Source organism: Helianthus annuus, chromosome 7 (genome assembly GCF_002127325.2).
Source record: "Helianthus annuus cultivar XRQ/B chromosome 7, HanXRQr2.0-SUNRISE, whole genome shotgun sequence".
Taxonomy (NCBI): Eukaryota; Viridiplantae; Streptophyta; class Magnoliopsida; order Asterales; family Asteraceae; genus Helianthus; species Helianthus annuus.
Window position 1 is genome coordinate 92,298,852 of NC_035439.2, and position 9,495 is coordinate 92,308,346.

Here is a 9,495-nt window from a genome sequence, read left to right on the forward strand (position 1 = left end):
TTCGGCCCAGGTGAATGGTTTTGGCCCATGTTGCATTCTGATTGGCCCAAACTCAATTCACATGCATGCACATATAGCAGATTTCTTCATGAACTTGTATTTAGTCAACATGTGACATCATCATGACATCATGATGATGTCATGATGATGTGTGCACGGGATTTGTTCGCGGCTCTCCATGCTTCGCATGTCGAACTCTAGGGCGCACGACGAAGGAATGTCGTGACGTCGGGCTTGAGCCAGACCTAACCATGACAAAACCAAGTTGAATCGAACCGAGTCGAACTGAGTCGAGTCGCGTCCACAAAAGGTGTATCAACAAACTCCCCCTTGGACGCTACTCGTGAGGTTCATCTTCCATGTCTTCTATGTCGGAGGATCTTCAAAGTCTTCACGTGTAGAAAGTGTATCAGCAAACTCCCCTTTTCATGTAGGAAGTGTGTTAACAAACTCCCCCTTAACATAAGTTCTCCTTTGAGTTATGCTCGTGAATCAGTTGATCTTCAATTCTTTAGATCCATGTGGTGTTGATGATAGGTCAGCGGCAACTCGATCATCTTTATCATTTGAGTGCCTTCACGTCGTGTCTTCATTCCGATGCTTATCATCGAACATGTTCTCCTTACCTTTAGCATCTGCACATGCAAGAAAGCCAAACACATAATGAGAACCACTGCTTGGAATATAGTTAACATTAAACAAACGACACATATGAGACCAATTTTCATTCAACTACCGCCCGACAATTTAGTTTGAAAAGTTAACAGATTTTTCAATTTTGATTATTAACTTTCAAAACTTGCAAACTCTGACCGTTTATGAAGATTCAGTCGTTTTGGTTTTCAATCAGGTTTCAGGTAACGAAGACTCGAGCTCCAACATCGTACAATCGAAAATAAGATAGAAATAAAATCTTTTTGGCTTTTAGAAAGTTTATATTAAAACACACCTAAAATCTTTTTGAAATTTTTGAATATTTCAAATGTAAAGACAGAAAGCAGTAAGTAAATATATACAAAGATGTAGAAACTGAAAGCATTAAATAAATATTTACAGACATTCTCTTTGTGAGTTTCGAGGGTAAGAGAATCATATCAGTGTACGGTCACGCCGAAACGCTCTTGTTGTTCAATTAGTTTACATTAAGATAAGCATCCTATAACGATTATCGGTATTGTTGTCCACTTAAGCTCAACTTATCAGATGTAATCATGGCGAGGGGATAAGTTAAGGTATGGTTTATACTTACCGACCGATGTTTATCCACACAAGACACATTCCCGTATCAAGGTATGCACGAGAGTTCATCTTACTGGTGAGTATACCATTTATCATCTGTTTTGACGTATATGAAAATGTGAGAAACTCACTTATTTTGATTGAAAACAAGCCCTATGTGATAGAATCACTTGTTGATGAGGAACTTAATTTTCATATGCATGAGGGCACAGGAGCAAGTCCGTGAATAGGTCAGTACTTTAGTACAACAAAGAGACGAACTTGACTCCCGGATAAATGTGATATATTATCACTTATTTTGATGGACATGTGATTGTTTATCACTTATTGAGGTCGTATGCAGTATGTACACGTATGTATGATATCATGGAAGATCTAGACTTCGTCTCCGTTTGTTTCGGTAAAAGAAACAACCATGATACCTAGATGATAAACAACATAAAGACCACGTATTTCAGAACCTCGGCAATCTATCAAACGAAATTTCGGTACTAAGACCATATGCCAATGAGCGGTTCCCACACGGTCTTCAGTCGATTTAGGTTTATATCACCCTGCACACTTTAAAATGATTGTGAGCCTACCGATACATCTTATATAGAGCTGCTTATCGTTTTTCAGTTTAGGTTTAAAGAGGTTTGGACATACCACTGATGTACTATCATTTTCTCTTTTGCTCGCCAGGAAACTCATTTTTGTTTTTCTATTGTTTTTGTGTTTTTAAATTTTTCGATGTTTTTGAATTTTTTTTTTCTAATTTGGATTTACTCCCCCTAAAATGTAAAAACTATGATGATAAATTAAAAACACAAAGATATTTACAAAAATGATTTTCTGATGTTGGTTTTACTCTTGCTTGACCTTAATGCAGTTTACCAATAATAAAAAGTCAAATCGTGATTTGTCAAATGCTTTGGTAAAAAGGTCGGCACGTTGGTCATCGGTGTGGACCTTAACAACATCGATTAGCCTTTTATCAAAGCAATCACGTATGAAGTGATATTTGATTTTGATGTGTTTGGTCTTTGAATGCTGCGCAGGATTTCTAGTGATCTGTAAGGCAGCAGAATTATCAACGTAAATAGGAGTAGTTAGGAATTCAAAACCGTAGTCGCACATTTGTTGTTGGATCCACAGGACTTGGGAACAACAACTTGAGGCAACAATGTATTCAGCTTCGCATGTTGATGTAGTGACACACGTCTACTTCTTGCACTGCCATGTGACTAGGCGATTTCCCAAAAACTGACATCCAGCCGTTGTGGATTTGCCGTCAATTTTGCATCCGCCAAAATCAGAATCACTGAAAGCGATCAAATCAAAGTTATTATCCCTAGGGTACCACAGACCGGTGTTAGGGCAACCCTTCAAATAACGAAAAATCCTTTTTACAGCTGCAAGATGTGAGGCCTTCGGGTTGACTTGATATCTGGCAAGTAGGCACGTTGGGTACATTATATCTGGTCTTGATGCTGTGAGGTACATAAGAGATCCGATCATTGCATGGTAGTATGAGGGGCTAACAACTTCACCCTTCAAGTCTGGATTAATTCCGTGATTTTGCTGCAGTGGGGTATCGATGGGTGTTGCATCAGACATCTGGAACCGGCTCAAGATGTCACCAACATATTTAGTCTGATGGATGAATATCCCAGACTCAGTTTGTTGCACTTGTAGGCCCAAAAAAAAAAGTCATTTCCCCCATCGCACTCATCTCGAATTTATCCTGCATAACATGCTCGAAATTCCTACACAAAACATCATTAGTAGAACCAAATATAATATCATCCGCATATACCTGTACCAGTAGAAGATCTCCATCTTGTTCTTTGATGAAAAGAGTACAATCGATAAGACCTCTGCGAAATCCATTCTCCAGCAGATAATTAGATAAGGTTGCATACCAAGCTCGTGGTGCTTGATGTAGACCATAGAGAGCTTTGTTCAGCAACCAAACCCGATCAGGGTGAATAGGATCTTCAAAACCTGGAGGCTGTTCGACGTACACCTCTTGTTCAACCACACCATGTAGGAATGCACTTTTGACGTCCATCTGGTAAACCTTGAATCCTTTGAATGAGGCATAAGCCAGAAAGATCCGAATTGCTTCCAGACGTGCAACAGGTGAATAAACTTCGTTGTAGTCGATCCCTTCAATCTGACGAAAACCTTGAGCGACTAATCTTGCTTTGTTTCAGATAACTACTCCACGGTCGTCCTTTTTGCATTTGTACACCCAACGGGTACCAATCTTCTTGTAGTTCTCAGGTTTCTCAACTAGCTTCCAGACACCTAGCTTCTGGAATTGTTGCAGTTCTTCCTGCATTGCTTCAACCCAAGAATTATCTTTCAAAGCTTCTTTAATAGATTTTGGTGATTCTTGTTAAATGTAACAAGCAAAGGACCAATCATTTTGTTGACCAGATTCTCGAATCGCCGCATACAAGCCTGCATTGTTGTTGTTTTACAACGTGTTTCTTGTTTGAATGCCACTCTGTACATTTCTGATGATGTTTTGTTGAGGATGGGTATTGTGAATCCTTGTTTCTGGATTATCTTGAACTGGAATATTTGTACCTAGATTGTTGAGATTGAGATCAACAACCAATTCAATACCCAGAATTGACGAAGAAGATGTTGTAGTAGCTTCAGCTGTTTTAGGGGCATCCACTGGAGGTATAGCCTCTGAAGTACCATGAACTGCTGTTGTTGGAGCTTCTTGATCTGCATCGAGAAATTCATCATCCTCTGAAGATTCGTTCAATTCGGTAGCATCGTGAAAATCCTCATTGTCGAGAGCATTATTGTTCACTGAAGATGGTTCTTGATTGACAATAATTGGACGAACCAACAGTGAATCTGCTGCGTTGTCGCTCTCGAAAAACATCCTTGCCGCAACATTTTCTTCAACTGCTTCAACATTGATCGAATTGAAAAAGTCATCGTACTCAAACATCCAAGGCTGACCAGGACATTTGACTGGCAATGTGTGCCTTTGTACTCTGACCTCAGACAATTCCTCCACCCTTTTAGTCTCTAGATTCCAAACTCTTAAGTTCGGGGTGGCATACCCAAGAAAGTATCCTTCAATTGCTTTTACCCCAAACTTTCCATTAGGATCGACTATTGTGCACGGAGCTCCAAACGGTTCAAGATATGACAAATCTGGTTTCCGTTTGTGAAGAAGCTCAAAGCAGGTCTTGTTGTGCCTTTTGACTGTAAGGACTCGGTTCAACGTGTAACATGCAGTGGCCACAACTTCAGTCCAGAATAGAATCGGCAATTGGGAGTCTACTAACATTGTCCTAGCAGTCTCGATCAATGTACGGTTTTTACGTTCTGTGACGCCATTCTGTTGAGGAGTATAAGCCGCATTAAATTCGTGAAGAATACCTTTTGAGGTGCAAAACTCCGCCATGGCATGATTTTTAAATTCAGTACAATTGTCGCTGCGTATCCGTTTAACCTTCAAGGTATACAAATTCTCAATATGAATGATCAAGTTTTTGATAATACCGAAAGTTTCACTCTTGTGTGCCATGAACGCCACCCAATAAAATCTTGAATAATCATCAGTTATCACGAGGCAATATTGATCATTCCGGATGCTTTTATGCTTGACAGGACCAAACAAATCCATGTGCAAACGGTCAAGAGGAACTGCCACCGTGTTGATCTTCTTTGTCGGATGTCACTTCTTCGTTTGTTTTCCTTTCTGGCATGACACACAGACGTCTTGAAGATGGGAGTTTTTAAGAGGAACACCATTCACCAATTCATTTGACACCAAATGATTCATTTTGCGTAAGTGAATGTGACCCATTCGTCTATGCCAAGAGATTGAGTATTTTTCTGTGGCTTTGGAAACGAAACAGGTTGCTTGTGCAGACGTTGTAATAGCTTGGCTCATATCAAGGACATACAAATCATTTATCCTTGGAGCAGATAAGAGAATCCATTCTTTTGGAATCTTGAAGCCGGGTTTCAGCACATAACATCCATTTGCATCAAAGTGTACTGAAAACTTCTTATCACAGATTTGTGAAACGCTGAGAAGATTGTGATCAAGTTGTTGTACAAAGTTGATCTTGTCAAAGCTTACAACCCCGTTGGATATCATTCCTTCACCAGTAATATATCCACCTTTATCTCCAGCAAAAGCAACATAACCTCCTCTAATAGATTTGACATCGTAGAGAAGCTTCATGTCGCCTGTCATATGCCTGGATGCCCCACTATCAACAATCCAATGACTACGGATAGTTCCTCCTGGAACACTCTGCACATGAACTCACATGATTAGTTGGAGATGGGGACCCAAGCCATTGTGGTCTTGGGTCTTCCATTTTCATCGACAACAATTACTTCCACTATTCGATGGTTAGGAAATTGTGATGGTCCCTCTGAATTTGTGGTCATTTTAGGTTTCCATGTCTGTTGAGTTTTACCAGTTTGATTGTTTGAAAATTTAACTTCATGATTGTTTGAAGTTTTTGAAAACTTTGAACTTTCTGGTTTAACTGAAACAGATTGTTTTTGAAGCACATCAGTCTTAAGTGCTTTCTCCATCACCTTGACTTGTTGGCGTCTCTGTTTCTTTTCCCTTTCTTTTACAAGACGGGGATCTGGTTTTGATGAAACAGATCGCTTGCGGTCAATTTGGTCACGGGGATCATCAACTTTAGCTTTTAACTTATGAAGATACGGACAATTTCGAATGATATGCCCAATTTCACCACATTCAAAACATGATCTTCGTTCCACAAACCCCGAAGTAACATGTGATTGTCTTATCGATGATGAACTTTGTGATCTCGAGGTACTTGGTTTTGACTTGTTTGGTTCATTTCTTTTCAACATTTTTGCTTGCTTAACGAAATCAAAGTTAGATTTGTTTTCAAATGTGTCAATTTTATCCGTTCCCTTTGATTTCACAAAGTTTACCTTCTTGTCCTTTTTCTGAGTCTGTTTCTTTTGACCTTGAGTCGGTGATTTACCTTTTGGTTTGGTATGATTTTGCTGCCTTTTCACTGTCGGTAATTTCTGATTGCCATATTGTTTTCGAACTTCGGCCTTTGGAATCGGAGGGCACTGTGTTACCACAACATGTGAACCCGACTTTCCCAAAAACTTACTTGTCGAATTTTTAAAAACTTTACTGATTAAAGATTGATTTACATTCTTAATCGGAAAATCTTTGTCAGAATAGATTTTATCATCACCAATAAGAGTGTACAGCAAATTCACACTCTCAGACTCTTTTGCAGACGTGGACTCGACCAGAACAGTCTTAGCAGGTTTTGCTGGAGGATCACATAGAATATGATTCTCAAGAGGGATGTCCTCTTCTTTGATTACCGCAGACTGTGCTGAATTAGTATCATCGGATTCATCATCTGAAGAATCAACATCCTCAACAATAATTGGAGGATCCTGATTATGTTCTGCAGAAGACACACTTGTATCTACTGATACATCCGAATCTGATGATACTTCCGGTTTGTATCCAAGTCCTGTTGCAAATTCCTCAATGTCTAAAGGAACAGATGGTTCAAAAGAAGTTCTATCCTCTTCATCAGGCATGACATCATAATTGTGTCTCACAGGTGGTGGACATTTCTTATATCCAATGCATGTGACATCCCTTTTCTCTTTCTGAACATCAATGATGTGATCCAACACATAGCTAGAGCTTAAATAGCTGTCTAACTTGAGCCGGGTCGCCTCACTTTCAGTTTTAACACAAGCCATTTCTTTTTGCATTATCTCAAGGTGATTGATATAGCAATTTATGTCCGTTTATTTTCTTGAAACCATTTTTGTTAGCTCGGTTTTATCCTTTTTTTAATTTTTCAATCACCGATTTAAACTCCTTTTCACGGTTTTCATAAAACATGTTGGCTTCTGTGCACTTAGAAAGATCCACGATCAACTTTTGGTTGTGGATAAATGTCACATCATACTTGTTTTGCAAAGCCTCATGTTTGCTTTACAAGTCGCACCACTTATCGTCCAGAGAAACATGTTTGTTTTGCAAGTCAAACAATTTAGCATTTAAAGCATCATGTTTGCTTTGCAACTCAGACATATTAGCATCTAAATCGGAACATTTAACACTTAAGCTAGCACAATTATCACAATTAACAACAGTAGGTTCATCGACACATACCTATCTTGATGAACTGCCAACATTAGCCATAAAGGCTGAATGAAGAGAAGAAGAAGAATAAGCAGCTTGATCCACCAATATAGATCTTCTATGATTTCCTGCTCTAGCTTCTCCCAATAGCTCATCAATATCTGCATCGACTGACACACTTGACATGTCATCCAAATGATCATCGCCTGAAGTTGAGGATTCTTCATCTGAGCTTCTACTGTAACCAGAACTGTCTTCATCTTCAGAAGATTCACCACCATTGGCGGAAGATTCTCCACCACTGGCGTGATTTAGATCCTTGACAACCTCAGCAAAACAAGCTGTTCCATCCGGAATATCATTTCCCAACTGAATTGACCAATCACAACCTTCATCTACTTGTACTACAAGAGCCTGGTTGGCATTTGATGCTCCTGCTTGATTTGGGTTATTAACAGGCATCAACGTACTCTTGTTATTCCTGTTCTGATTATGATTCTGTTGGTTGCCTTGATTGCCTTGATTCCTGAACGGATTCTGGTTTCCATGCTGAACTGGCTTTGTACATTCTCTCTTGAAGTGACCTCATTCACCACAGTTAAAACACTTGACTGACTGTTTGTCGAACCCATACTTGGTATCTTTCTTGCTTTCCAAGATGGTTCTGCCAGTCCTTTCCATGAAATCCTTTGCCCGCCTTACAGCACTTGCGAAAGCCCATTTGATATCCATCAAATCCATTTCCTCCTTATCGATCTGCTGGTAATCTTCTTGTGTCAGATTGATGTTTCCAATCTGACCTTCTACTAACCCACAATACGCACTCACCAAGGTGTTCAGTAGCTCCATATGTTCTTTTGCTACTTCAACACTTACTTTCGAGAAGCTTGAAGTGTCGAGCCGAACTGTATTCGGATTAGATGACGAACCAACAGATGAGGTGCTTCCATAACATGCTTGTTTTAGAACTGGTAACGGATTTCCATACAAATCAGTTGCTACAGTAGACCTTTGGGTTTGCTGTTAGGGAACTGGTTGTAGTGGATTTCCATACAAGTCTGTGGTTGGAGCTGGCTTAACGGGAACTTGTATCGGATTTCCATACAAATCTGTGCTAGTGACAAACGCCGTTTGAATTGGAGCATGTGAAATAGTGTCACACCCCGATCTCCACGTGTCACCGGTGGGCCCGGTGTGGGGTATGGTGACGTAGTTGGCATCATCATAGACAAACAACACAATATAATAATGCACAGCGGAAGCAGAAATAGATTCATTTCAACTTTAATTAAAACGTAATAATAAATATCACAAGTAGTTGAAACGGATCCACAGGCGGATCAAATAAAATAAGATAATTGTTCAACAGTTTTATTGTCGTCCGAGCTTGCGAGACTATTGTGGACGCTCTAGGAAACAGCCAGCCTAGTACGTGTAGTACCTGCACTTAACCTTTTGGGAAAATACGTCAGTTTACACTGGTAAATACAAATTAACTGACTCATTTTGAAAATGATTGAAAATTGATTTAAATGCACATGGCATAAAAATATTTTTATAACTTGGGATAATTATGCAATATAAACTTGTGAACAAATTACATGTTACTCGTGCGTTCAGTAGCCCGGGATCTTGTCCGGGTTAAAGATTAATAGACACACCACATTAAAGAGTTATACACGACGGGTGTACGCCTACACCCCGTGCTCTGGTCGTGGCCATCTCGTAAGATAATGCCAAGGATATCCGGGACACGGTCATTAACCCCCCAAAGGCTTAAAGTAAAACAAGACTGTTTAAACGAGCCGATCAAATTATTCCAATTGCATACCCAAGGGTGCAAGATTTGTACGCTCGATCAAGCGGTATTCTATATACCGTACCCCAAGCCCGTATAGGGAAAATAAGTCAAAATGTATTTACCTGAGTAAGTATGAATCACAATTGGCAAGTGAGGGTAGCTTTTACTGGGCCTCCTATTCTGGAACAAAGGTTTATAATAACCTATTAGATTCCTAACGGGTCTTTTATTTAAGCCTAAGCTTGACCGGTTAGTTTTAAGGACGATACGGTTCAAGCGCACGATTAAGCGGAGACCGGATAGAATGTGGTTTAGA